This window comes from Oryctolagus cuniculus, chromosome 14, assembly GCF_051225735.1.
Source record: "Oryctolagus cuniculus isolate XC-2025 breed Fujian yellow rabbit chromosome 14, ASM5122573v1, whole genome shotgun sequence".
Classification (NCBI taxonomy): domain Eukaryota; kingdom Metazoa; phylum Chordata; class Mammalia; order Lagomorpha; family Leporidae; genus Oryctolagus; species Oryctolagus cuniculus.
The window spans coordinates 10,237,725-10,262,702 of record NC_142880.1 but is presented as its reverse complement, the minus strand read 5'-3'; the positions used below and the strand labels follow the sequence as shown (position 1 = coordinate 10,262,702).

At 39.1% G+C, this 24,978-nt stretch overlaps 1 protein-coding gene and 1 non-coding gene across 3 annotated transcripts in view; one reads left to right on the top strand and one right to left on the bottom strand.

Annotated features, from left to right (window-relative positions):
• RASA1 (RAS p21 protein activator 1) overlaps positions 1–24,978 on the bottom strand; it is a 93,996-nt gene that overhangs the window by 57,485 nt on the left and 11,533 nt on the right. The window lies entirely within an intron of this gene.
• On the top strand, positions 13,708–13,812 carry LOC127492924 (U6 spliceosomal RNA). Its single transcript, XR_007922740.1, has one exon. It is a non-coding gene; the product is annotated as a U6 spliceosomal RNA (small nuclear RNA).

Below are 24,978 nucleotides of genomic sequence, written 5' to 3'. Positions count from 1 at the left end.
ACATAATGTTTAAAAAGACTGTACAATTTATCTAATTTGACTTCCTTGTTAATAAAATCCGAAAGCAAAATAAAAATACTTATTTCAATGTCCAGATAAGAAGTGTTGATTTTTGAGGCCTGTTACATATATATAAAAGAATATGAAAATAAGTTAGGCTAAATAGAACTCAGAGAAGGATGGCTATAATGACACCCCTAAACTTGTTCAAAAGAGACTAAGTAAATCATCAGAAGACCAAGGCTCAGTATCAGAAATCTCCCTAGCTGACAGTGACAACCCCTAAACTTGCTCAAAAGACTAAGCAGACTAATAAAAAGAACAAGGTTTAGTATCAAAATTCTCTCTACCTATAGCCAAGTCTACATTTTTTATGTCATTACTATCACTTGTAAAAATAGGTAATACAATCTGTCTCAACCTCTAAGTAAATTAAAAACTACTTCCAAACTTCTTAGAAAACTTAAAAGATACTGCATGGCTATACAATATAATGGTTAACAGTAACTGGTGGGGCAATACAGTGGAGAGGATTAAAGCTGCCACTTCCAACACTAGTCAGAGCATCAGTTTCAAGTCCTGCTGCTCTTCTTCCAACCCTGCTCCTTGCTAACAAACCTTACAAAAGCAGCAGCAAACGGCCCAAGTACTCGGGTCCCTGCCACCCAGGTGGGAGACCCAGATGCACTTCCAGGCCCCTAGAAGCAGGGGACAGGAACTGGCATTGTGGCATAGCAGGTAAGGCTGCTGCCTCCAACGCAGACAACCCATTTGGTCACCAGTTCATGAGGTGGCTGTCCATTTGCAACCCAGCTCCCTGCTAACATGCCTGGGAAAGCAGCAGAAGATGGTCTAAGTATTTGGACCCCTGACCCACATGGGCGACTGGGAAGCAGCTCCTGGCTCCTAGCTTTGGCCTGGCCCAGCCCCAGCAGATGCTGCCATCTCAGAGGTAAATGAGAGGATGAAACATCTCTAACTCTGACTTCCAAATAAATATAAATCTTTTAAAAAGAAGAAGCAGAAGCAACAACAACGGGAGCACCAGAAGGGGACGGCTTTTTAGTGCAATGAATTAAACTGCCACTTGCACTGCTGGCCTATCATATCAAGTGCCAGTTCAAGTCCCAGCCGCTCCACTTCAAATTCAGCAACCTGCTAATGTGCCTGGGGAAGCAGCAGCAAAAAGGTTTGAGTATTTAAGGCCCTGTCATTTAAACTAAGTGACTCTATGTATCTATGCATAGAGACTAAAATCTAGTCACCAGTAAACTTACTTGAACAATCACAAAGCTGAGCAAAGTAGGTACAGGATACCTGAAACTATCACTTAAATTTCAGAGAAACATGTTATATGTATGTTGCATATTATCAGATTTATTTGTATGCTTAGGCAGGTATCAAGAGTATATGTGTGGGGGCCAGCGCTGTGGCACAGCAGGTAAAGCTGCCGCCTGCAGTGCTGGCATCCCATATGGGTGCCAATTCGAGTCCCGGCTGTTCCACTTCCGATCCAGCTCTCTGCTATGGTCTGGGAAAGCAGCAGAAGATGGCCCAGGTCTTTGGGCCCCTGCACCTGTGTGGGAGACCCGGAAGCTCCTGGCTTCTGATTGGCACAGCTCCGTCCCTTACGGCCAACTGGGAAGTGAACCAGCAGATTCACCTCTCCCTTTCTCTTTCTCTTTCTCTCTCTCTCTCTGCCTCTCCTTCTCTCTCTGTGTAACTCCAACTTTCAAATAAATAAGTAAATTTTAAAAAGAGAAAAAAAGGTGTATGTGTGAACAGGCAAGTTTGTGTCGAAGGACTTTATAAACCTCACATCAAATCAGTTAAAGAACAGAATTACTATTCCCTTTTGTAATAGGTAATGCATTTACAAAGTCCAAAATAGGTTTCAGTTTGGAGGGAGTATTTCTAAAGAAACAGTACTGTCTTATGTTTTATCCACCCAAATTAAATCAGGTCAAAGACAACATATAAAAGGCAGGAATGAACACAGCACTTTCATGAGTTTATAAACAAAATTCTATACTAACATGCAATCAACCAAGATTATGGTGTTCACACCAAAGCACTACACCTTAGAAAACAAAATAAATAAATATATAAATAAATAAAGGATAAGGAAAAATAATAACCACCACACCTCTTCAAAAATGTTATGCATTACCTAAATGTGATGAAAGGAAGAGAAGGAAAGCATAATTAATACTTACTAGCAAAAGGCCAACATCAATTCCTATATCATATCATCAATCTCTCTCATCTGTGTACTTTCAAGCCTCAAAACAGGCCTTTTTTAGAACTTCAATAACTACTGTGCCATCCCCTCACTGCATGAAGACAGGACAACAAAATTACTTGTGGCCACCTAGTCCAATGCATTTTTTCACATAAATGTAAGCTGCCTTGAGCAATCCTTTGCTTTAAAAGAAAAAAAATAAATTTAAAGGGGTTGGAGGCGATTGGGGAAGGTCAATGCTCAACCTACCGCTTTGGAAGGTATGCTAATTCAGCAGCTACTTAATGCAACATTTTTCAACCTCTATTTTCAGGTATATCTTTAAGTCACTGAATCTGAAGGTTAAAGAAAACGTTTACATATATTGAGTCCACCTTTAACAAAACACATGCCAGGGAGAGAGACAGAGTGAAAGGTCTTCCTTTTGCCGTTGCAAGCAATTCTTTTTCTTGTGTTGGTTTCTATACTTTGATGGCTTCTCTTTGGGTATCTGAATTGCCAGCATCACTATTCTTGAGCTTTGGGGCTATTATTAAGTAATAATACGGAACTACATGGTAAAAATACTGAACAACACACTTGAAACATTATGATCCAATGAACAATACAGAACAATTCAACTTAGTATGGAAAGTATTAGGATGTAGGGAACAGAAAACTACCTGGGATCCTACATCCCAGGAGAGTTCCTGTCCTAAATTCCTAACTCCAACCTCCTGCTAATGCAGGCCCTGGATTGAATGGGTTCCTACCACCCACATGGGAGACCTGGATGGAGTTCCTAGTTCCCAGGTTTGACTTGTTCCAGCCCCAGCACTGCTGTAGGCACTTGGGGAGTGAACCTGGGATTAGAGGCAGCAAGCTTTCATTTTCTCTCATGCTTGCTCTCTCTGCCTCCTAAATAAAGTTTTAAGAGAAAATAGGTAAAGATATGACTATGCAATCTTGGGAGGGTAAAACGCATACACAGTTTCAGGATAAAAAGTAGTTGTTTTGAGAAAAAAATTATCAGAGGGAAGGAACTTCAAATAACTAATCTCATAAGGTCACAGATAAGCAAACTGATTCATCAACTTGAAAATGCAGACCCATATATTCAGCTCTCTCAAAAAGTAGTAATCAAGGCCATTGATGAGGAAGGAAGTACAATTTAAGCATGTTAAAATACCAAGGAAGAGCACTTAGGGGAATATGTATTAGAAATATATAAGACAGGAACAAAAGGCTCAACAGAGCAGCAATAAAAGCACAATTAAAGGTAGCACAAATTTTTAGTATACAAGTAGCACCCTCAGGTACTTTTTCCCAGAAACTCAGATTCTCTAGCACTACAGAGTAACTTCACTTTGCAAAGCTCCTTTCCCACAGGAAAGAAAAGAAAATTAAATGAGTTTAGAAGTTAACAGAAAACAGCTTTATATCTGCTTTGACAGCTTATAGGTAGGAAGCTCCCCAACAGAGATGCAGTGGCACAGGAGGACTAAAAACAGATACAGCAAGGATCATGCAAATTTCCTTACTCCCATGTTCCCAAAGCTTAGTTTGTGTAGAACATGTCTAGAAAGCTCAGAGAAGAGAGATATGAAGAAAGTGGGGCTTATGATACATGAAATCAGGTGCCGTGAAATCTGAGGGAGAAAAGTAGAAAATTTAAGGAAGAGAAAGAGGAAGAGACTTTGGTATCAAAGTGTTTTGTATTGTCAAATTTAACTATGATTATGGATTTGAGAGCCACAGCTTAATAAATTTTAAAATTATTGGCAGAGACCTTAAAATAATAATTTCTAAAGAGACTATAAGACAAGTATAAAGATGAAATTTAACCATAAATTCAAGTGTCTAAATCAAATTCACAAAATTAAAACTAAAATAACAGCAAATAAGGCATATTTTAAAACAAATAACAATTTGAAAGTTTTCATAGGAAAAACACTTACTGAAGCATGAAAAGAAAGTAAACAGAATACAGATAATAGCATAAAGGATGAATGATACCATTTGATGTTTAAAAACTGTTAATGCAGGCCGGCGCCGCAGCTCACTGGGCTAATCCTCCGCCTTGCGGCGCCAGCACACCAGGTTCTAGTCCCGGTCGGGGCTCCGGATTCTGTCCCGGTTGCCCCTCTTCCAGGCCAGCTCTCTGCTGTGGCCAGGGAGTGCACTGGAGGATGACCCAAGTGCTTGAGCCCTGCACCCCATGGGAGACCAGGATAAGTACCTGGCTCCTGCCATCGGATCAGCGCCATGCGCCGGCAGCAGTGCGCTGGCCGCGGCGGCCATTGGAGGGTGAACCAACGGCAAAAAGGAAGACCTTTCTCTCTGTCTCTCTCTCTCTCATTGTTCACTCTGCCTGTCAAAAAAAAAAAAAAAAACCTGTTAATGTGTGTATGGAGTCCCAGAAAGGAGGTAAGAAAGATTAGAGCGAAAACACTTTAGAGGGGACAGCACTGTGGCGCAGTAGGTTAATCCTCTCCCTGCAGCACCCACACCCTGGCTGCTCCTCTTCTGATCCAGCTTTCTGCAGTGGCCTGGGAAAGCAGTAGAACATGGTCCAAGTGCTTGGACCCCTGCACCCATGTGGGAAACCCAGAAGAAGCTCCAGGCTTCGGATTGGCCCCGCTCTGGCCGTCACGGCCATTTGGCGAGTGAACCAGCAGACAGAAGACCTTTCTCTCTGTCTCTCCCTCTCACTATCTGTAACTGTCAAATAAGTAAATAAAATCTTAAAAAAAAAAAAAAAAAAAAACTGAAGAGAAAATGGCTAAGAATTTTCCAAACCAAATGAAAAATATTAACCCCCAAATATTCAACATATACCAGATAAGATGTTATCAAAGAGGAAGGAGGAAAGGAGAAAGAGGAAGAAGAGGTAGGGGAGGAGAAGTACAAGGGAAGGAAGATGGGGAAAAAAACATTGAGGCGCATCATAGTAAAGATGCTAAAATATCAAACATAAGACTAAACCTTAACAGCACAACATAAAGACATTATCTTCAAAGAAACAGCAATAAAAATCTTTGCTGACTTTCCAACAGCCATACTGGAAACCAGAAAGAATGGAATCTCTTCACATTTCCGAAAGGAAATATATCAGAACTCAGAATCTTATGCAGAGACAATATTCTTCAAAAACGAGTATGTTTTCAGATACACAGAAGGTAAATTGATAGATGTTTGCAAAAAATAAAAATTAAACAGTCCATATGCAAAAGAAAAATGGTATTACAGAAGATGGAAACGCAGTCTAAGTGAAGCGCATCAGAAAGGGTAAAAATAAGACTATTTTTAAAAATTCATGGAAAAATAAAAGTAAATAAAATATTGCTTACTTGATTTAAAACATTTTTAAATCCACGTATAGTTTTCTCATATTGTGCACTGTCCATTAACTTTTTAAATAGCTTTAGTACATGGGTAAATCTAAATACATACCGATTATAAAAATCAATAATAGCATCTCATGAGTATTAAAGTTTATGCAAGTTCGGCACATGCTCACTTGGACTTACCCCTAATGGCAGAGCTAGAAACGTGCCAGGGGATTCCAGTTCAATCCCATCAAGGTGGCATGTACCAATGCCATCTCACTAGTCCAAGTGATCAATTTCAGTTCATAATTGATCAAAAAGATAGGATTAAGTGTCAACGGGATTACATAAATAAGACCAGTGTCTGCAAATAATAATTGACAGAATTAAAAAGGAGAGAATGATCCTACATGGGAAGTAAGATACACAGCAGACCCATAGAATGGCAGATGTCCTAAACAGCACTCTGGCCTCAGAATCAGCCCTTAAGGCATTCAGATCTGGCTGAAGAGCCCATGAGAGTATTTCAGGCATGGAAAGCCAAGACACTCTGGCAAAAAAAAAAAAAAAAAAAAAAAAAAAAAAAAAATGACCTAAATGAAAGATCTCCGCGAGTGAGATCCCAGTGGAAAGAACAGGTCATCAAACAAGGAGGTACCTTTCTCTGAAGGGAGGAGAGAACTTCCACTTTGACTATGGCCTTTGACTATGGCCTAAATAAGATCGGAGTTGGCAAACTCAAGAGGCTTCCATAGCTTTGGCAATTCATGACAAGAGCCTCAGGTAATTACTGACATCATAAATAAGAGCGTCAATTGTTAAATCAACAACGGGAGGCACCGTGCATCTGCTCCCCATGTAGGGACCTCTGTCCTTAATGTGTTGTACTATGCAAATTAACAGTAAAACTACTACTCAAACAGTATTCTATACTTTGTGTGTCTGTGTGGGTGCAGTCTGTTGAAATCTTTACTTAGTGTATACTAAGTTGATCTTTTGTATATAAAGAAAACTGAAAATGAATCTTGATGAAGAATGGGATGGGAGAGAGAGTGGGAGATGGGATGGTTGCAGTTAGGAGAGAGGTTATGGGGGGAAAAGCCTCAATTATCCAAAAGTTGTACTTTGGAAATTTATAGTAAATAAAAGTTGAAAAAAATAAAGTATATGTACAATGAAAATGCAGGACAAATATTTAAAAAGAAGAAGGGTTAAGCTGAGTCAATGTTTAAGTTCTTAACTCCATCAGGGAAGTGATAAAAGTAAATAATGTCAGTAGACCCTAATAAGGCAATGACACATACTATAATCTCTAGACAACCAATAAAACACCAAAACTGTAAGGCTGTGTAAAAACTATAAAATCGGCCGGTGCCACAGCTCACTTGGCTAATCTTCCACCTACGGCGCCAGCACCCCAGGTTCTAGTCCCGGTTGGGGCGCCAGATTCTGTCCCGGTTGCTCCTCTTCCAGTCCAGCTCTCTGCTGTGGCCCGGGAAGGCAGTGGAGGATGGCCCAAGTGCTTGGGTCCTGCGCCCATGTGGGAGACCAGGAGGAGGCACCTCTGAAGCTCCTGGCTTCAGATCGGCACAGCGCCAGCTGTAGCGGCCATTTCAGGGGTGAACCAATGGAAAAAAGGAAGACCTTTCTCTCTGTCTCTAACTCTGCCTGTATTAAAAAAAAAAAAAAAAACTATAAAATCTACTTATAAGAGCTGCATCTTAAGAACACAAAAAAAGATACCACACTCGCACTAATCTAAAGAAAACTGATGTCATGTAAGAAATATTAATAGGGAAAATAAGGCGAATTTCATAATAGTAAAGGATCTATTCATCGAAAATTGAAGTTAATTCTAAATATGCATATAACCAATAATGTAACACCACCATATATAAAGCAAAAATAGAATTATATAGAGTTCTACATAGATAAAAATAGATAAATCCATAATCATAGTAGGGTGGGAAACCTTAGACACTTCTCAATAGTTGATAAAAGTAGACAGACAAAAGAAAATCATCAACATATGAAACATATAACTGAAACATATAACTAAGACTGATTAAAATAGCTGACTTATAAAGAAAACTGCAACCAACAAGAATACACAAATCCCTTTTTAGTCAACATGGAACATTTACCCAAAACTGACCACATGGTGAATCAAAACCCAAGACGCACTTCAAAGGATTCAAATCATTCAGATTATATTCTCTGGCTTCAATGGAATTAATCAAGAAATCACTGACCATCCTCCAACTAAAATACTTCAAAAGTTCCCAATTATTTGGGAATTAAGTCTTATGCTTTTTAATAGCTCCTAATTCAAAAAATAAATCAGAATGCAGACAGGTCATATAACAATTTATGATGTGTAACTGAAGGTATACTTAAATGTGTAGCCTTAAACACTTAAAAAAGACAGAAAACAATTTTCTATGTCAAGTAATTAAAAAAATAACAAAGTTAAATCTGAAAATGCAGAAAATACAGCCAAATTTATGAAATCAAAAGCAAATATGTAGCAAAACTTCAGGAAAAAAATCAAAAGTTGGTTCTTAGAAAAACTAATAAATTGATAGATCTAACAAGGCTAAACAAATGAAGACAAATGCCACAGATTATCAGTTTCAACAATAAAAAGGGACCTCCTAAAAATGAATGATTTATTATGCTATCATCAAGAGTTATTGCAAAGATCAAGAACCACTAGGGCAGACTTGAGATGTTAACAGACACACATATATTACCACTCATTCATAACAATGGTGAATGTGAAAAAGGCAGCTTTTTTTTATAGTTGATGGAAATGGATCAACAGGATATCCTTATTTTTAAAAAATTAATCCTGACCTCTTCCTTGAGCCATACACAAAATTAAATTCCATATCGAAGTTACATCTAAAAGTGAAAGACAGAGCCCAGTGCTGTGACAGAGCAGGTAATGCCAGCATCCCATTTTGGGCACTGATTCCAGTCCCAGCTGCTCCACTTCCAAATTCAGCTCTCTGCTATGACCTGGGAAAGCAGTGAAAGATGGCCCAAATCCTTGTGCCCCTGTACACGTGCGGGAGACCTGGAAGAAGCTCCAGGCTCCTGGCTTTGGATCAGTCCATCTCTAGCTGTCACAGCCATTTGGGGAGTGAACCAGTGTATAGAAGACTTCTCTCTCTAGCTCTGTCTTTCAAATAACAAATAAATCTTAAAAAAAAAAAAAAAAAAGTGAAAAACAAAACACTAAATCTCCTAGAGAACAAAATACACAAATATATTTTTATTCTTGGGGGAGGCAAAGATTCCTTAAACCTGATCCAAAAAAGCACCAGCCATGCAGGCAAAAACTGTTGTAATAAAATTTTGTTCACAAAAAAAAAAAAGGCACTGAAAAAGTGGAAAATCTGGAAAATGCAAGCAGCATACAAAATTGAAGGCATTTGTACGAAATAATCCATCAAAAGGCTCCCTTTCAGGATATAAAACACCCAGAAATCAATATGAAGACAAAAAGAAAACTGCGCAAAAGACATCAATATCCACTCCACTTTAGGGGGCAGATTATTCAAATGGCTAATAAACATGAAAAGACATATCTTCATCATTCATCTCATAAGAAAAACACAATTTAAAACCACAAGGGCTATCTCACTATCTACACACCAAAACCACCACAATGAAGACAGTAAACACCACCAACTGCTGGCAAGAACTTTAGAGCAAGTGGAATTCTCAAACTCTGCTATTCAGAATGTAAACTGGTCCAAACATTTTGCAAAACTATGTATTATTTATACTTATCAAATGAACATCCTGTGATCCAGAAAGCATTATCCTGGGTATGTAACATATGTTCATGTATGTATGTCAAAATTCCCTACAAAAGAATCTACAGTAATGATCTTTGTAACAGACAAAACTAGACACAATCTAAATGTCACATTCATCACTAACAGAGAGGATAGTGCACTTTGGTATAGACACTTTTAACACTACAAGCAATGAAAATGAGATATACTACCTCATGTAACAACATGGATAAACACACAAAGTTAATGAAGTAACACAAAAGGGTATTATTGTATAATTTACATGAAATTCAAAAAGTCAAGAGTAATCTATGGTATAAGAAGTTAGGGGTTTTGGGCCAGAGCTGTGGCATAGCCGGCAAAGCCACCAACTACAGTGCCATCATTCCAAAAGGGTGCCAGTTCCAGTACCAGCTGCTCCATTTCTGATTCAACTCCCTGCTAATGCACCTAGGAAAGCAGCAGAGGATGGCTCTAGTGCTTGGGTCCCTGAACCCACGTGGAAGACCTGGAAGAAGCTCCTGATCCACCCAGCTCTGGCCACTGTTTGGGGAATGAAGCAGTGCATGGAAGATCTTTCTCTTCCTTGTCGCTCCCCCGCTTCGTGGAGGAACGACACAGGACCCTGCGCTGTTCTTTCGTCTGCTCGGCCCTCCCCGGGTTTGCTGCTGGTTCTTCCCGGGTTGGCTACTGTCCCTTCCACCTCCGTGGAAGGGCGGTTCCCCCTGGCCGCTTTCCCCACTTCCGCAGGGGAGCGGCACACTGCCGGCCGGCTCTCTCGGGGGCTGCACAGGTGTTCCCCTTAGATGTTCCCCTTAGATGTTCCTGGTGCATGCCGTCTCTCTCCTCCTTTATAGTCCTCCTCTGCCAATCCCAACTCGGCTGCCCACACTCCGAGTACGCTGCTCTCCTCCAATCAGGAGCAAGTCCTACAGTTTATTGGTTGAACTGGAGGCAGCTGTGTAGAAGCTGTTTCCCTTCTCAGCGCCATATTGTGGGAGAGCAGGTGCATAGAATAAGTCTTAATTCCAGTAACAGTCTAGTCCGAGCTGCTCCCCACACTTCCTCTCTCTGAACTCTGCCTTTCAAATAAATAACTAAATCAAGGAGAGAGAGAGAGAGAAAGAGAGAGGGAGGGAGGGAGTTAGGATTTGTCTAATCTTGAGAGAGGTGGTATGGGCATTAGACTGGAAGCAGGTACAAAAGGACATACAGTTTCTTAAGTATGGATTACATCCACTTGTTAAAATTAATTGAGTTCAACACTTCTGATACTATTCTTTCTGTTGTATATTTCAATAAAAAGCATGCTTAAGTAAAAAAATATTTCTAAATGCAGAAAAAACTTTATTCATGAAGCAGTCCTTTCAACACGAAAGGAGAGCAGGTTTAAAAATGTCAATGGCTTGCATTGTGGTACACTGAATGAAAGAGCCTCCAGTGATGCTGGCAGCCCATATGGGCACCAGTTCAGTGCCAACTGCTGCACTTCTGATCCAGCTCCTTGCTAGTGCACCTGGAAATGGCCCAAGTGCTTGGGCCCCTGCCACCCACATGTCTCTCTCTGCCTCTCTGTAACTCTGCCTTTCCAATAAATAAATCTTAAAAAGTCGGAGGGGTGGGGGAGACAAGATCATGTTAAAGATAAAATCCACAAGCAAAGACCACCCACATCTATCTTCCAGGAAACAGTTTAATCCTGTTTGTGCTGGAACTGAAAAGGACTGATGATTAACAGTACAAAGAAAAGCCAACACCACAGTCATCTCAAATGGTTCCACTTACACAAATCTGGCTGATAATTTAAAGTGGAACAAACCTTCTTCTTAATGAGTACCAAAACTGCTATACCCAGTGCAGCTGCTGACAAGAGCAGAATTTTCAATGGAAATTTTCAACATTTTTTCAAAGAAATATAATAGGAGATGAAACATTGGTTTACTAGTACAATGTGGAAAACAAAGCACAATCAAAGCAATGGCTACCAAGAGCAGGGAGCAGTCCAGTCAAACCGAAAGCAATACAGGGAAAACGAAATGGCAATAGTTTCAGGGCTGCTCAAAGCTTGCTTGTTGACTTTTTGGGGTCCAAAAAAGAGTAACACCTGTTTATCATGAGAGTGGTTTGAGAAAGTTAGCCAAAACTTCAGCACAGAAGCAGCCAGAAATGAAAATCAAAAGTCCTTCTCTCTCCAACAATACTCCTCAAACAAGGGCAGTACTATGAGAATTTTGATGAGAAGTCATTAGACAGCGACTTTACAGCCCTACTTGGCGCCTTCTTTTCATTTCCTATTCTTAAAGAAAAACTTTAAAGGCCACATATTTTTCCTCGGGTAATAATGTTTCTATTTTTTTAACCAAATGACTGAATTATTTAGCTCATTTTTTGTTTGAGAAGCAAAGAGAGAGACAGAGCCCATCGACATTCTCCCCCAAAATGCCCACAACAGCCCCTATCTGGGATTGAAGCCAGGAGTCAGGAATTCAACCTATGTGGGGGTAGAGATCCAAGTACTTGGGCGATCACTGATGCCTTTTGGGATCTATATCATCAGGAAGCTAGAATCAGTAGCTAGAAGCAGGTATCAAACAAAGGCACTCAAATATGGGATACAGACCTTTTAACCTCTAGGTCAAACACTAGCTATTCTGTTAATAACATTAAATAGACTGTATCAACATGATGAAATTTCAAGGACCCTCAGTTCTTTAGGGATGCAACAGACGCCTCGTATCATCGCTTAGGAAAGTGTCTTAAACTTCACAGAGCTTACGATGAGAAATCAGGTTTATGTTTTCCATTTTTGTCTTATAATTCATTTTCCACAAACATTTTGGAGTCCTCTTGTATACATACTGTGTATATATGTATATATACAATAGTATGTGTATAAAAACTATTAGGCAAAGTTATATCCCTACTAGATACCTCCCAAACAGTACACTGTCCAGCTGTTAGCCTCCTCCTCATCTATTACATCATCTAGTCTTAACTTCCCTTAACCCTCAGCACTGCCAAATGTTTGTACAGGCCAAGACTGTGGTAAGTCCTGCAAATTCACAGGTACTCAGCCCAAAAACCTAAAACTCTGTGGTCAGTTATAGCTGCTGAGTCAATGTGTGACAGAGCCAGACCCTAGCCCTGTCTCATCAGTTCTGTTTTTCTATGACTAACACTTCATGCCCACTGAGATCAGAGCTGTGACAATAATCCATGCTTCTGCCTCTCTGGCATGTGCATTGTTATGCCTATCAGGATTCTGTCAACATTTTTTCTTTTTTCTGTTAATTTGGTATTCATCTAAATATTTACTCATATTCATCATCTTTTGAACTTTTCTAGTAATAAAAAAACTGAGTATGTTAGTTTCTCTTTATATCAAAAGTTTTTCCATTTAAAATTATTACAGGCATTACTCTAGAACTCATCACTAATATCCTTAGAATAAAACAACTATAATTGCAGATATTATTTTAGAAACAACTGGATATAGGAGAAGCACCTGGCTCCTGCCTTCGGATCAGTGCAGGCGCCGGCCGCAGCGCGCCAGCCGCGGCGGCCATTGGAGGGTGAACCAACGGCAAAAGGAAGACCTTTCTCTCTGTCTCTCTCTCTATCCACTCTGCCTGTCAAAAAAAAAAAAAAAGGAAGAAACAACTGGATGTGATTTTATCCAAATATTTTCTATCATATTTCTGCATTAATCAGATAGCTTCCTGACTAGGGAAGTTGCCTCCTATCCCTCTCAATTGTAATAAACAAACAACACTAAAATATCTACTTATTCTTGTTTTATTGGTCATCTCTTCCTGGCCACATATTATTGTGTGTCAAAACAATAACAAAAATAATAAGAACATAGCATAACTTCTAGACACTGGTACCTCTATTTCATGTTAACATGCCATTCACTAATTTTCAACATTTAAATAGGTTCCTGGTTCCTGTGACAATTCATATCATTATCACCAACCATCAGAATGTGGGTGTCAAATGTTCCTCTTTTTCTATAGGAACCATACACAATGCTAGTTTTGAAAGCACATATAAGATGGCATCAGCACTGTGGCGCAGCAGGTTAAAGACCTGGTCTGCAGCACCGGCATTTCATATGGATGCGGGTTCAAGTCCTGGCTGCTCCACTTCCAACCCAGGTTCAATCTAATGTGCCTGGGAAAGCAGCAGAGGATGGCTCAAGTCCTTGGGCCCCTGCACCCATGTGAGAGACCCAGAAGAAGCTCCTGGCTCTGGATTAGCCCGCTCCGGCCATTGTGGCTATTTGGGGAGTAAACCAGTGGATGAAAGAATTCTCTCTCTCTCTCTGACTCTTTCAAATAAATAAAAATAAATCTTAAAAAAAAAGGACATACAAGAAGATGGGAACGATATAGAGATGATTAGCACAGCCCTTGTACAAGGATATGTGCAAATTCATGAAGCATTCTGAAATACTTAGGTATTCTCAGCACCCCCCCCCACATATGAACATTCAGTACGTGAGATGATGGCTATGCTAATTTACTTGTCTGTATATCAGAATATTGTGATATATATAATTAAATATATATAATTTAAAAGAACTACATACAAACCTTATATATAAGGGTACTTGAAAATATTTATGGAAAAGAGAAGTAAAAGATATGCTTGTTTAAGGACAAAGAAATCTGAATCCATGCAGTTTTTTCATAATATACATTTTCTGTGAAGTTTCTGAAGACATCTATGTAAGTACTTTTTTTTTTTTAATTTGACAGAGTTATAGACAGTGAGAGACAGACAGATAGAAAGGTCTTCCTTCTGTTGGTTCACTCTCCTAATGGCTGTTACAGCCGGCGCTGGGCCAATCCGAAGCCAGGAGCCGGGTGATTCCTCCCAGTCTCCCATGCGGGTGCAGGGACCCAAACACTTGGGCCATCCTCCGCTGCCCTCCCAGGCCACAGCAGAGAGCTGGACTGGAAGAGGAGCAACCAGGACTAGTACCCAGTGCCCCAACCGGGACTAGAACCCGGGGTGCCAGCGCCGCAGGTAGAGGATTAGCCAAGTGAGCCATGGTGCCGGCCATGTAAGTACTTTATTAAATCCCTTTTTGATAATTATAAAACATTGGCATCACTGTGGATTTTAAAATGAAAGATGTTACACATTATTTCACAAATGGAAATACTGAATCATGAGAAACATAAGTAATGTTTCTGATATAATGATTCGCTAAAAGCATTAAAACCACAAAGTCAGGTTTTCCAAAGCCTAAACTATGGGTTCTTCCTGTGGACCACGAGTACTTCCACTGTAAGCACCAGGTAGACAGAAACCTTGCTGCCTACTATGTTTTCCAAAATGCACCCTGCAAAGAATATTCACTGAGCACTTAAGTTTAGGAAAAGCAAAGTAAACAAAAAAGTTGTTTAAAGACTCCCGTGCTAACGGTGCATTCAAAATTTCCAAGAGCACAGACACAAAATGCAGACGTTCCAAATCACTTAACCAGCATAAAGGTCAAAGAACACTAACTCCTTTAATTGAACAACACTGCTCACAATTTAAGGAAATGTTTTAATAGGCTTATAAAAGAGCTGACCCCTATTGAACGGCTAGTAATTCCCTCTATTTGTTCAAAATTGCTTTCTTCTGATAAAATGCCTACCTTAATTCTCAATGTTTTTGATGAAACAGGTCAACAATTATTATAAATACAGTATCACTTTTCAATAATACTAAAATAAAAAGAAACCCAAGTTTAATGATCATTATTGATAAAAACATTCTATCAAACGTCATCATTTTGCTATTTTGAAAAAACTGTTCCCCTAGTTTGGTCTCCACTCTACTTATTCTCTTAAAGGAGTCAGCCTCAAATTGCCACAAACCAATCTCCTTTCAACTCCTTTAAACTTAAAACCATTAAACTGCTTTAAGTCACTTCCAGTTTCCTTCTAGAATATAAGGTGACTAGAAATCATCATTCCATCCTAACAAATAAAAAGCTGAACAAGCTGAAAAATTATCAACTCTTCCTAGATCTTTCAGAGAAGTGAAGCCATTGGTCAAACCCAAAATGGATGGCCTAATAGGTGGACATAAAAAAATCACAACTCACCAGAGCAGAAACCCACAAGAAAAACCTCCCTGGGAACCAGTGCCATGGGAGCAAAGCCTAAACCGTAATTTAAAAATTGCTGAAGACTCAGTGAGGACAAATCTGAGAGTTAAAAGCTGTACAGAGACCCAGTCATAGGTACGTCCTGATATGTTTTGAATTTAACCACTAAGAACTCTACCAAGTCCCCACAATAAATATCAGAGAAAAATACCCTGAGCAGAGGGAGAGCAAAAGAAACAACTTTGAAATACATCAGAGCTTTCTGATCCTCTTAACTAGGTCTGCCTTCAGGAGAAATTAATTTATCAGAGCCTAACCCAATTGGGGTAAGAGAAATATGTAACTCCAGCCCCTTATATCCACCTAAGGGGGAAGGGAATCGGTAGGGGATTGAGAAGCACTACTGGAGTTCACAGTTCAGAGACACAGGCTCACCAAAATACAGAGTAGTCACCCATGTACAGAATGGTTCCCTGACCACTACATTACTAAAGCCCTGCTTACAACATGTCCTTTTACCCAGTATACTGTGTATATCTTTCAAAAAAAAAAAAAATCTGTTTTAAGATGTAGGGCAAGCATCAGAAACAGATATAGCAGGAATCTGGGAATTATCAGACTAGGAATTTTAATAAACTAATGACTTAATGCTTCAATGAAAAAGGTAGACAACATGGATAATGTAAGCAGAGATGAAACTTCTAAGGAAGATAAAAAAGAGCTAGAACTAAAAACCACTGTAATGGAAATGAAGAGTTCATTAGTAGAGTGGAGTCAACTGAGGAAAGAATGAGCATGAGAACAGATACCACAATAAATTATTTACCAAAACTGAAAATTAATTTTAAAAAAGACTGAAAAAAAAAACCAGAACATCCAATAACTATAGAACTACAAAGTTAATTTTTATATAATGAGAACACCAGAAGGAAAGAACAAAACAAGTATTTTAAATAATGACTAACAATTCCACCAAATTAATGTCAGACACTGAGTCCTGGGCCTATGAAACTTACAAAACCCAAGATAAAGATGCCAAAAACAAGATATACAATTAGGTATATCATATTCAAACTTCAGAAAACCAAACATGAAGAAAAAAATTGGGGGCAGATGTTTGGCACAGCAATTAGGGGTTGCCCATATCCTCCATCAGATTAACTGGGTTCAGGCTCTGCTTCAATTCCAGCTTCCTGCTAATGCCCACCCTGGGAGGCTGCAGGTGATGGCCCAAAAACTAGGGTCCCTGTCACCCAAGTGAAAAACCCAGATTCTGGGCTTCTGGAATTGTCCTGCTCCAGCTCCAATCGTTGAAGCATTTGGGGAGTGAAACAGCAGATAGAAGATTTCTCTATTGCTGTGGGCTTTCAAAAAAATTAAAAATAAATTTCTTAAAATAAAAAAGAAATGAAGAAAATCTCGAATGAAGCCTGAGACAAAGCACACCTTACCTATCTATAGAGGGCCAAAGATTACAAATTCACCTAGCTTCTCAGAAACCACACAATAGAAAATGGTGAGAGGAAAAAAAATATCACCAACCTAAAATTGTGTACCTTGTGAAACTATCCTTCAAACATAAAGGAGAAATAAAGACATTATTAAGTAAAAATGAAAGGAATTTGCTATCAGTAGATCTACCTTGCAAAATGTTTGAAGCAGTCCATCAGAGAGAAAGAAAATGTTTTAAGTCAAAAACTGTGATTTACATAAAGAAAACACTGAAGAATGAATACATGAAGACAAAATAGAAATTGTCGTTTTTCTTTTTCTAGATTGATACTAGGTAACAATCTGTTCAAAATACCAGCAACGATGCATCTAATTTTGTGTATTTAGACTGAAAGAGAGCAGATACAAAGGACAGGAACAAGCAATCAGGAAAACTGTTACTATGAAGAACCTGTAATACCCATCAAGCATCATAATATTATTCGAAAATAAATACTGAGTACCAGCATTTTAGCACAGCAGGTAAAACCACTGCCTGCAATGCCAGCATCACATCTGGGCACCAGTTCGAGTCCCGATGCTCCACTACTAATCCAGCTCTCTGCTAATGTGCCTGAGAAAGCAGCAGAAGACAGCCCAAGTGCTTACATTCCTGCACCCACATGAGAGACCGAGATGAAGCTCCTGGCTCCTAGCTTCGGCCTGACCCAACCCCAGCCATTTGTAGATTGAATCAGAGTATGAAGATCTTGCTCTCTCTGTCTCTCCCTCTCTTTCAAATAAAAATAAAATAAATCAGAAAGAAAGAAAGAAAAAAGAGAGATAGAGAGCAAGCAAGCACCTGGGTAAATTGTAAACATATATTACAAATCCCAAGGCAAACACACCAAGTTTTTTTTTAAAGGTTTAACTGATACGCTACAAAAATGAGAAAAAAAATGGAGTCATATAAAATGCTCAATTAAAATCAAAATGCTAGGGCTAGTGCTATGGTACAGCATTTAAGCCACCATCTGCAGTGCCAGCATCCCATACGGGTGCCAGTTTGGGTCCCAGCTGCTCCATTCTGGATGTAAGCTCCCTGTTAAAGCACCTGGGAAAGCAACTGAGGATAGCCCAAGGGTTTGGGCCCCTGAACTCACTTGGGAGACCCTGAAGAAGCTCTTGGCTCCTGGCTTCAATCTGGCCCAGCACTGCATGCTGTGGCCATTTGGGGAGTGAACCAATGGATGGAAAATCCCTCTCTCTAACTCTGCCTTTCCAATAAATAAATAAATAAATCTTTTAAAAAACTCAAAGTTCACAAAGTGTGGAAGATAAAATCTTTACAAAGAAAAAGGGAAACAAATCAAAAACAGTTAATAAAGATGGCAAATAATTACCTGCAGAAATAATCACTTAAATGTCGACAGTCTACGTACACAGCACATCAGAAAACAAAGCCGAAGTATGTAAGCAAGAAGCTCATTTTTAACATAAAAACATACACAATTAAAAATACTGGGATGGAGAAAGATATACCATGTTAACACTAACCAAAATAAAGCACTATGGGTAACTGTCTTAATTGCAGAGAAAATTTCAAGAGCAAGGAAAACTGTTAGGAATAATGAGGAAGTATTACAAGATGATAAAGGAGTCAATATCACAAGAAAATACAACAATCTTTAATGTATATGTTTCTAACAACAGAGTACAATCACAGGAGGAAGAAAAAACAAAAAAGAAAAAACAGCAAGAATGCACAACTACAACTGAGTCTTTAACATGCCTCTATCAGAAATGGAATGATCCAGCAGGCAAAAAGTCAATAAAGATACAGTTGAACTTAACAGCACTATCAATCAATTGGATATAACTGACACCTATATACCACCTCGTTCAGCTATAACAGTTTGCATATTCTTTTCAAGATCACACAGAACGTTCACCAACATAGACCACATTCTGAGTCATAAAACACATCTTAAATTTAAAAACATGGAAATCACACTATATATGCTATTATTATACAATGGGATTAAACTAGGAATCAATAAAAAATAGTTGGAAAATCCAAAAATACATGAAAACTATACATCCCATTTACTAAATAACACACAGGTAAAAGAAGAAATTCCAAAGTAATTTAAAAATATTCTGAACTGGGGCCAGCACTGTGGCGTAGTGGGTTAAGCCATCACCTGCAGTGCCAGTATCCCATATGGCATATGAATGCCAGTTCAACTCCCAGCTGCTCCACTTCCAATCCAGCTCCCTGCTAACATGCCTGGGAAAGCAGTGGCAAATGGCCCAAGCGCTTGAGCTCCTGCACCCATGCAGTAGACCAGGAAGAAATTCCTGGCTCTACTGTGGAACAGCTGTGGCCGTTGTAGCCATCCGGCAAGTGACCCAGTGGGCAGAAGATCTCTCTCTGTAACTCTGTCTTTCATAAATAAAATAAATAAATCTTAAAAAAAATCTGAACTAGGCCGGCACCGCGGCTCAATAGGATAATTCTCCGCCTGCGGCGCCGGCACCTGGGGTTCTAGTCCTGGTCGGGGTGCCGGATTCTGTCCCGGTAGCTCCTTTTCCATTCCAGCTCTCTGCTGTGGGCCAGGGGCACCCGCATGGGAAACCAGGAGAAGCACCTGGCTCCTGGCTTCAGATCAGCGTGGTGCACCGGCCGCAGCAGCCATTGGGGGGGTGAACCAATGTAAAAGAAAGACTTTTCTCTCTGTCACTCTCACTGTCCACTCTGCCTGTCAAAAAAAAAAAAAAAAAAAAATCTGAACTAAATGAAAATGCAACTTAACAGCTGCAGGATACAGCAAAAGAAAGACTTAGAAATGAATCTATAGTTGAATCACATATTAGAAAAAAGGATCAGTTATCTAAGCTTCACCTTAGGAAACTGAAAAATAAGAGCAAATTAAATCCAAAGTAAGCCAAAGAAATATAAAAGCTATAGCAGAAAACAATGAAATTAGAGACAGGAGATCAGAGAAAGTTAACCAAACCAAAAGCTAGTCACTTGCAAAGATCAATAAAATTGTTAAAATTTCTGTTCATTTCTGATAGCAGAAATAGAGGTTACATGATTAAAGATTCATGTACATTAATAGGACAATAAACAAATATTATCCATAACTTTATAGTCACAAATTTTATAACCTAGATGAAAGGGACCAACTACATGAAAGACTTAATCTGCCAAAACTCACATACAGGATAATAGTTCATCTGAACAAAATTATATTTACTTTAAATTGAATCAGTAATTAATTACTTTCAAACCCAAAAGCATCAGGCCCAGAGATGTTCACTAGTTAACTCTACTAAATATTTAAGGAAGAAACTGTATCAACAATGTATTCGGATTTTTAAATTTACTATTATAAGGAAGAAGACATGGCATTATTCCATGTGCTTAAATGATAACTTGCTTATTGAGTTTCAGAAGAAAAAATATGACATGAGTAATTGTACTGCATTACCTATAATGTTATATTGGCAAGTTGTAACATAAAGCTTAAATCTGTGTTTCTCAAATGTGAACCATAGAAGTTTAATGCTTCGTATATACTGTAAGTGCTACAAATAGTCTCAGCACTAAACGTGTATTGATACCTCTCAAATGAATGCAACTTTTGCTGCAGGCATTTTGATATGCCTCAGAAAATATGAGTGTCTTCAAATTTGTTTAATTGGTAATGATGATACTTCCTGCTCTTTTGTTGTTGTTGTTCCATATTTTTATATCTAAATTTAATTTTTTACATTTTTATTATTGTTAATCTAAGTACAATTTGTTCAATGGTTAAAATGTGGTAAAGAAACTTAAAAATAGCCTCATTTATATAACTACATTTTGTGTTCTATATTCATATACTTTCAATGATCTGTATTTCTGTTTAAATATAAGTGATGATATTTAGGCTTTGTTTCTGTTTAATAAGACTTTTTACCTTTGAGTAAATGAAGGAATGTATCTTTTTGAAGAGATTTATATTTTGTAAATAAAAATTGGTTGAAACAAAAAGAAAAAAAAGAAACTGTATCAATTCTCTGAAGGCTCTTTCAGAAGGCAGAAACAGAAAGAATACTTTTCAACTAATTCTATTAGGTCAGCATTGCCTTAATAACACCAGACAAAAACAGTATATGTAAATACAAATAACTCTCATGAACACAATATTAGCAAAGCAAATTCAAGAAAGTATAGAAAGAATTAAATACAACAATCAAGTGGGATTTATCCAGGCTATCCCAACATTAAAAAAATCAATTAACATGACCAGCCAGATCCACAGGCTGAAGATGAAAAGTCCCATGATGTATCAGCAGATACAGAAAAACCATCTGACAAATATTTTTACTCACTGATGATTAAAATAATCAGTACACTAGAACAGAAAGGAATTTCTTCAAGCTGATAAAAAAAATCTATAAAAAACTTATAGTAAAACCCTTAAGTTACCAAATAATCTGGGGAACAAGGCAAGAACACCTGCTTTCAGCACTGCTTTTTGACGTCATCCTCTAATCCCTAACAGAGAAAGTGAAAAAGAAGAATAAAAGTATCTTCATTCTCTGATGAAATAACTGTCTACATTAAAAATCTTAAAAAAAAAAAAAAAAAGACAAAAAAAACAAAACTCACCTCATGGACCTAATAAGTGGTAACAGCAAGGTTCCAGAATATAAGAGTCAATGGCTTTCCTGTATACACCAGAAACAAGCAACTGGGATTTGAAATGAAAAACACAACCACTTAAATAGAATGCTGAGGTACAAATCTAACAAAATATATACAAGATCTATATGGGGAAAACTAAAATCTGATGAAAGAAATAAATAAATGAAGATTACTTCATGATCACGATATAAAGACTCAGTAAAGACGCCAGCTCCTCCCAACTTGATGTACAGTTTCAACACAATCCCACTCAATATCACAGGAAGTCATTTTGTGGATATCAACAAAGTCACTCTCGAGTTTATAGGAGGGAGGCAAAAGAGACTTACTATACACAGTAATCAAGACAGTGAGGTACTGGCAAAGCAACAAAAAAATCAAGGAAACAGATACCCACAAACAGACCAAAATAAATATAATTAACTGACCTTTGACAAAGGAACAAATGCAATTCAGCAGAGCAAAGAGAGTCTTCTCAATCAATGGAGCTCTATAGATTATTCACATGCAAAAAAAATTAAAGAATCTAGAAATTCACAACTTTCACAAAAATTAATTTAAAGCAAACCTAAAGGTAATATTCAAAACTATAAAATTTCCAGAATATTAGAAATATTAAATGCCCTTGGGCATGGCAATGACTTCTTAGAAACAATACAAACACACATAGAGACACACAAATAGATGGATAAATCAGACTTTATTAAAAACTTCTGCTATGCAAAAGACTGTCAAGAGGATAAGACAAGCCACAGACCAGGAGAAAAAATGCACACAAACACATAATAACTGACTGTTACACAAAATATACAAAGAACTCTTAAACAATAAGAGAGCAAACAACCTGATTAAAAATATTTAAAAGACACCTCACCAAATATGATACATAGATGGTAAATAAGCACACGAAAGACATTCAGTATCACAGACACTACAGAAATGAAGTGTAAAAGGAAAAAAAAAAAAAAAAAAAAACTAGAACAGACAAAACTCCAAAACATTGAAAATACAAGATGTTGGAGAAGATGTGGCGCAACAGAACTCTTAACTCACTACTGCTGAGCATGCAAAATGGTACACTTTTGAAGATAGTTTTGATGGCTTCTTTTAAAAACTAAACTTTTCTTTTTTTTCTTGACAGGCAGAGTGGACAGTGAGAGAGAGACAGAGAGAAAGGTCTTCCTTTTTGCCGTTGGTTCACCCTCCAATGGCCGCTGCGGCTGGCGCGCTGCGGCCGGCACATCGCGCTGATCCGATGGCAGGAGCCAGGTACTTATCCTGGTCTCCCATGGGGTGCAGGGCCCAAGCACTTGGGCCATCCTCCACTGTACTCCCTGGCCACAGCAGAGAGCTGGCCTGGAAGAGGGGCAACTGGGACAGAATCCGGTGCCCCAACCGGGACTAGAACCCGGTGTGCCGGCGCCACAAGGAGGAGGATTAGCCTAGTGAGCTGCGGCACCGGCTCTAAACATACTCTTACTACACTATCCAGCAACCAAGCTCCTTTGTACTTACCCAAATGAATTAAAAAATCTATGGGCTGGTGCTGCCACCACCCACAGTGCCAGCATCCCACATGGGCACCTATTTAAGTACCAGTTGATCAACTTCCAGTCCAGCTGCCTGCTAACGTGCCTGGGAAAGCAGTGGAGGATGGCCCAAGTGCTTGGGCCCCTGTACCCACCTGGGAGACATGGATGAAGCTCTAAGCTCCTGGCTTTGGCCTGGACCAGCCCTGGCTGTTCAGGCCATTTGGGGAGTGAGCCAGCAAATCGAAGATGGATCCTGCTCTCTCTTTGCCAATCCCCCTATAACTCTTTCAAATAAATCGATCTTTAAAAAAAGTCCATATAAAACCCTGAACATGAATGTTTACAGTTTTCTTTCAAAACTTGGAAACAACCAAAATGTTCTTCAGTACTTGAATAAATAAACTATGATACACTTAAACAATGGAATATTATTCAGAGTTAAAAAGAAATTGGCAGCCGGCGCCACAGCTCACTAGGCTAATCCTCCGCCTTGCAGCGCCGGCACACCGGGTTCTAGTCCCGGTCAGGGCGCCGGATTCTGTCCCGGTTGCCCCTCTTCCAGGCCAGCTCTCTGCTGTGGCCAGGGAGTGCAGTGGAGGATGGCCCAAGTGTTTGGGCCCTGCACCCCAAGGGAGACCAGGAGAAGCACCTAGCTCCTGCCACTGGATCAGCATGGTGCGCTGGCCGCGGCGGCCATTGGAGGGTGAACCAACGGCAAAAAAGGAAGACCTTTCTCTCTGTCTCTCTCTCTCACTGTCCACTCTGCCTGTCAAAAAAAAAAAAAAAAAAAGAAAGAAAGAAAGAAAAGAAAAAAAAGAAATTGGGTATCAAGCCATTAAGACATGGAAGATTCTTAAATGCATGCTGCTCAGTGAAAGAAGCCAATCTGAAAAGGCCACATACTATAAGATTCCATCTATTTGACATTCTGTAAAGGGCAAATCCCGGGATACAGTAAAAAGATGAGTGGTTGCCAGGGGTTACAGGGGAAGGAAGGATGAAAAGGCAGAGTACAGAGGATTTTTAGGGCAGTAGAACTATTCTGTGTGAAACTGCAATGGGGAAAACGTGTCACTGCACATTTGTCCAAATCCATAGAATGTGCAACAGCTAGAATAAACCCCAGGGACGGTACTATGACGTAAAGCTGCTGACTATAATGCCAGCATCCCACATGGGCGCCAAGCATTTGGTGTCTTGGCTATTCCACTTCCATCCAGCTCCCTGCTAATGGCCTGGGAAAGCAGTAGAATACGGCCCAAGCACTTGGGCACCTGCCACCTATGTGGGAGACCTAGAAGAAGCTACTGGCTCCTGGCTTCACCCTGGCCATCTGGGGAGTGAACCAGTGGATGAATATCTCCCTCTCTCCCTCCCTCGCTCCATCTCTCTCTCTCTCTCTCTCCCCTTCTCTCTAACTCTGACTTCCCAATAAACAAATAAATTGAAAAAACTCCCAATGTAAACCATGAACTTTGGGAGATGATAATATACCAACGCAGACTCAATTTCAACACACATACTATTGTGCTGGTCGTCAATTGTGGGAAAAGTTTTATGGATAAGGGTACAAGGAACTCTTTCTCTTAACTTTTGCTGTGAACTTAAAACTGACCTAAATATAAAATTCATTAATTTAAAAAAAAAGTGATTTGGGTAAAATAAATTCTTTTTAGGACTACCTAGAAGTATTCACCATTTTATTGAAATTGCATTTCCATCAGCTATGTATCACCTCACCATTAAATCCAACATTTTTTCTAATTTTGCATCCTTGTTTGCCCTCACTGTCTCAAAAATCTCAGTGTGGAAGAGTAAAACAAAAGGATAAGTTGCTAGTCAGAAGGGTTTCGT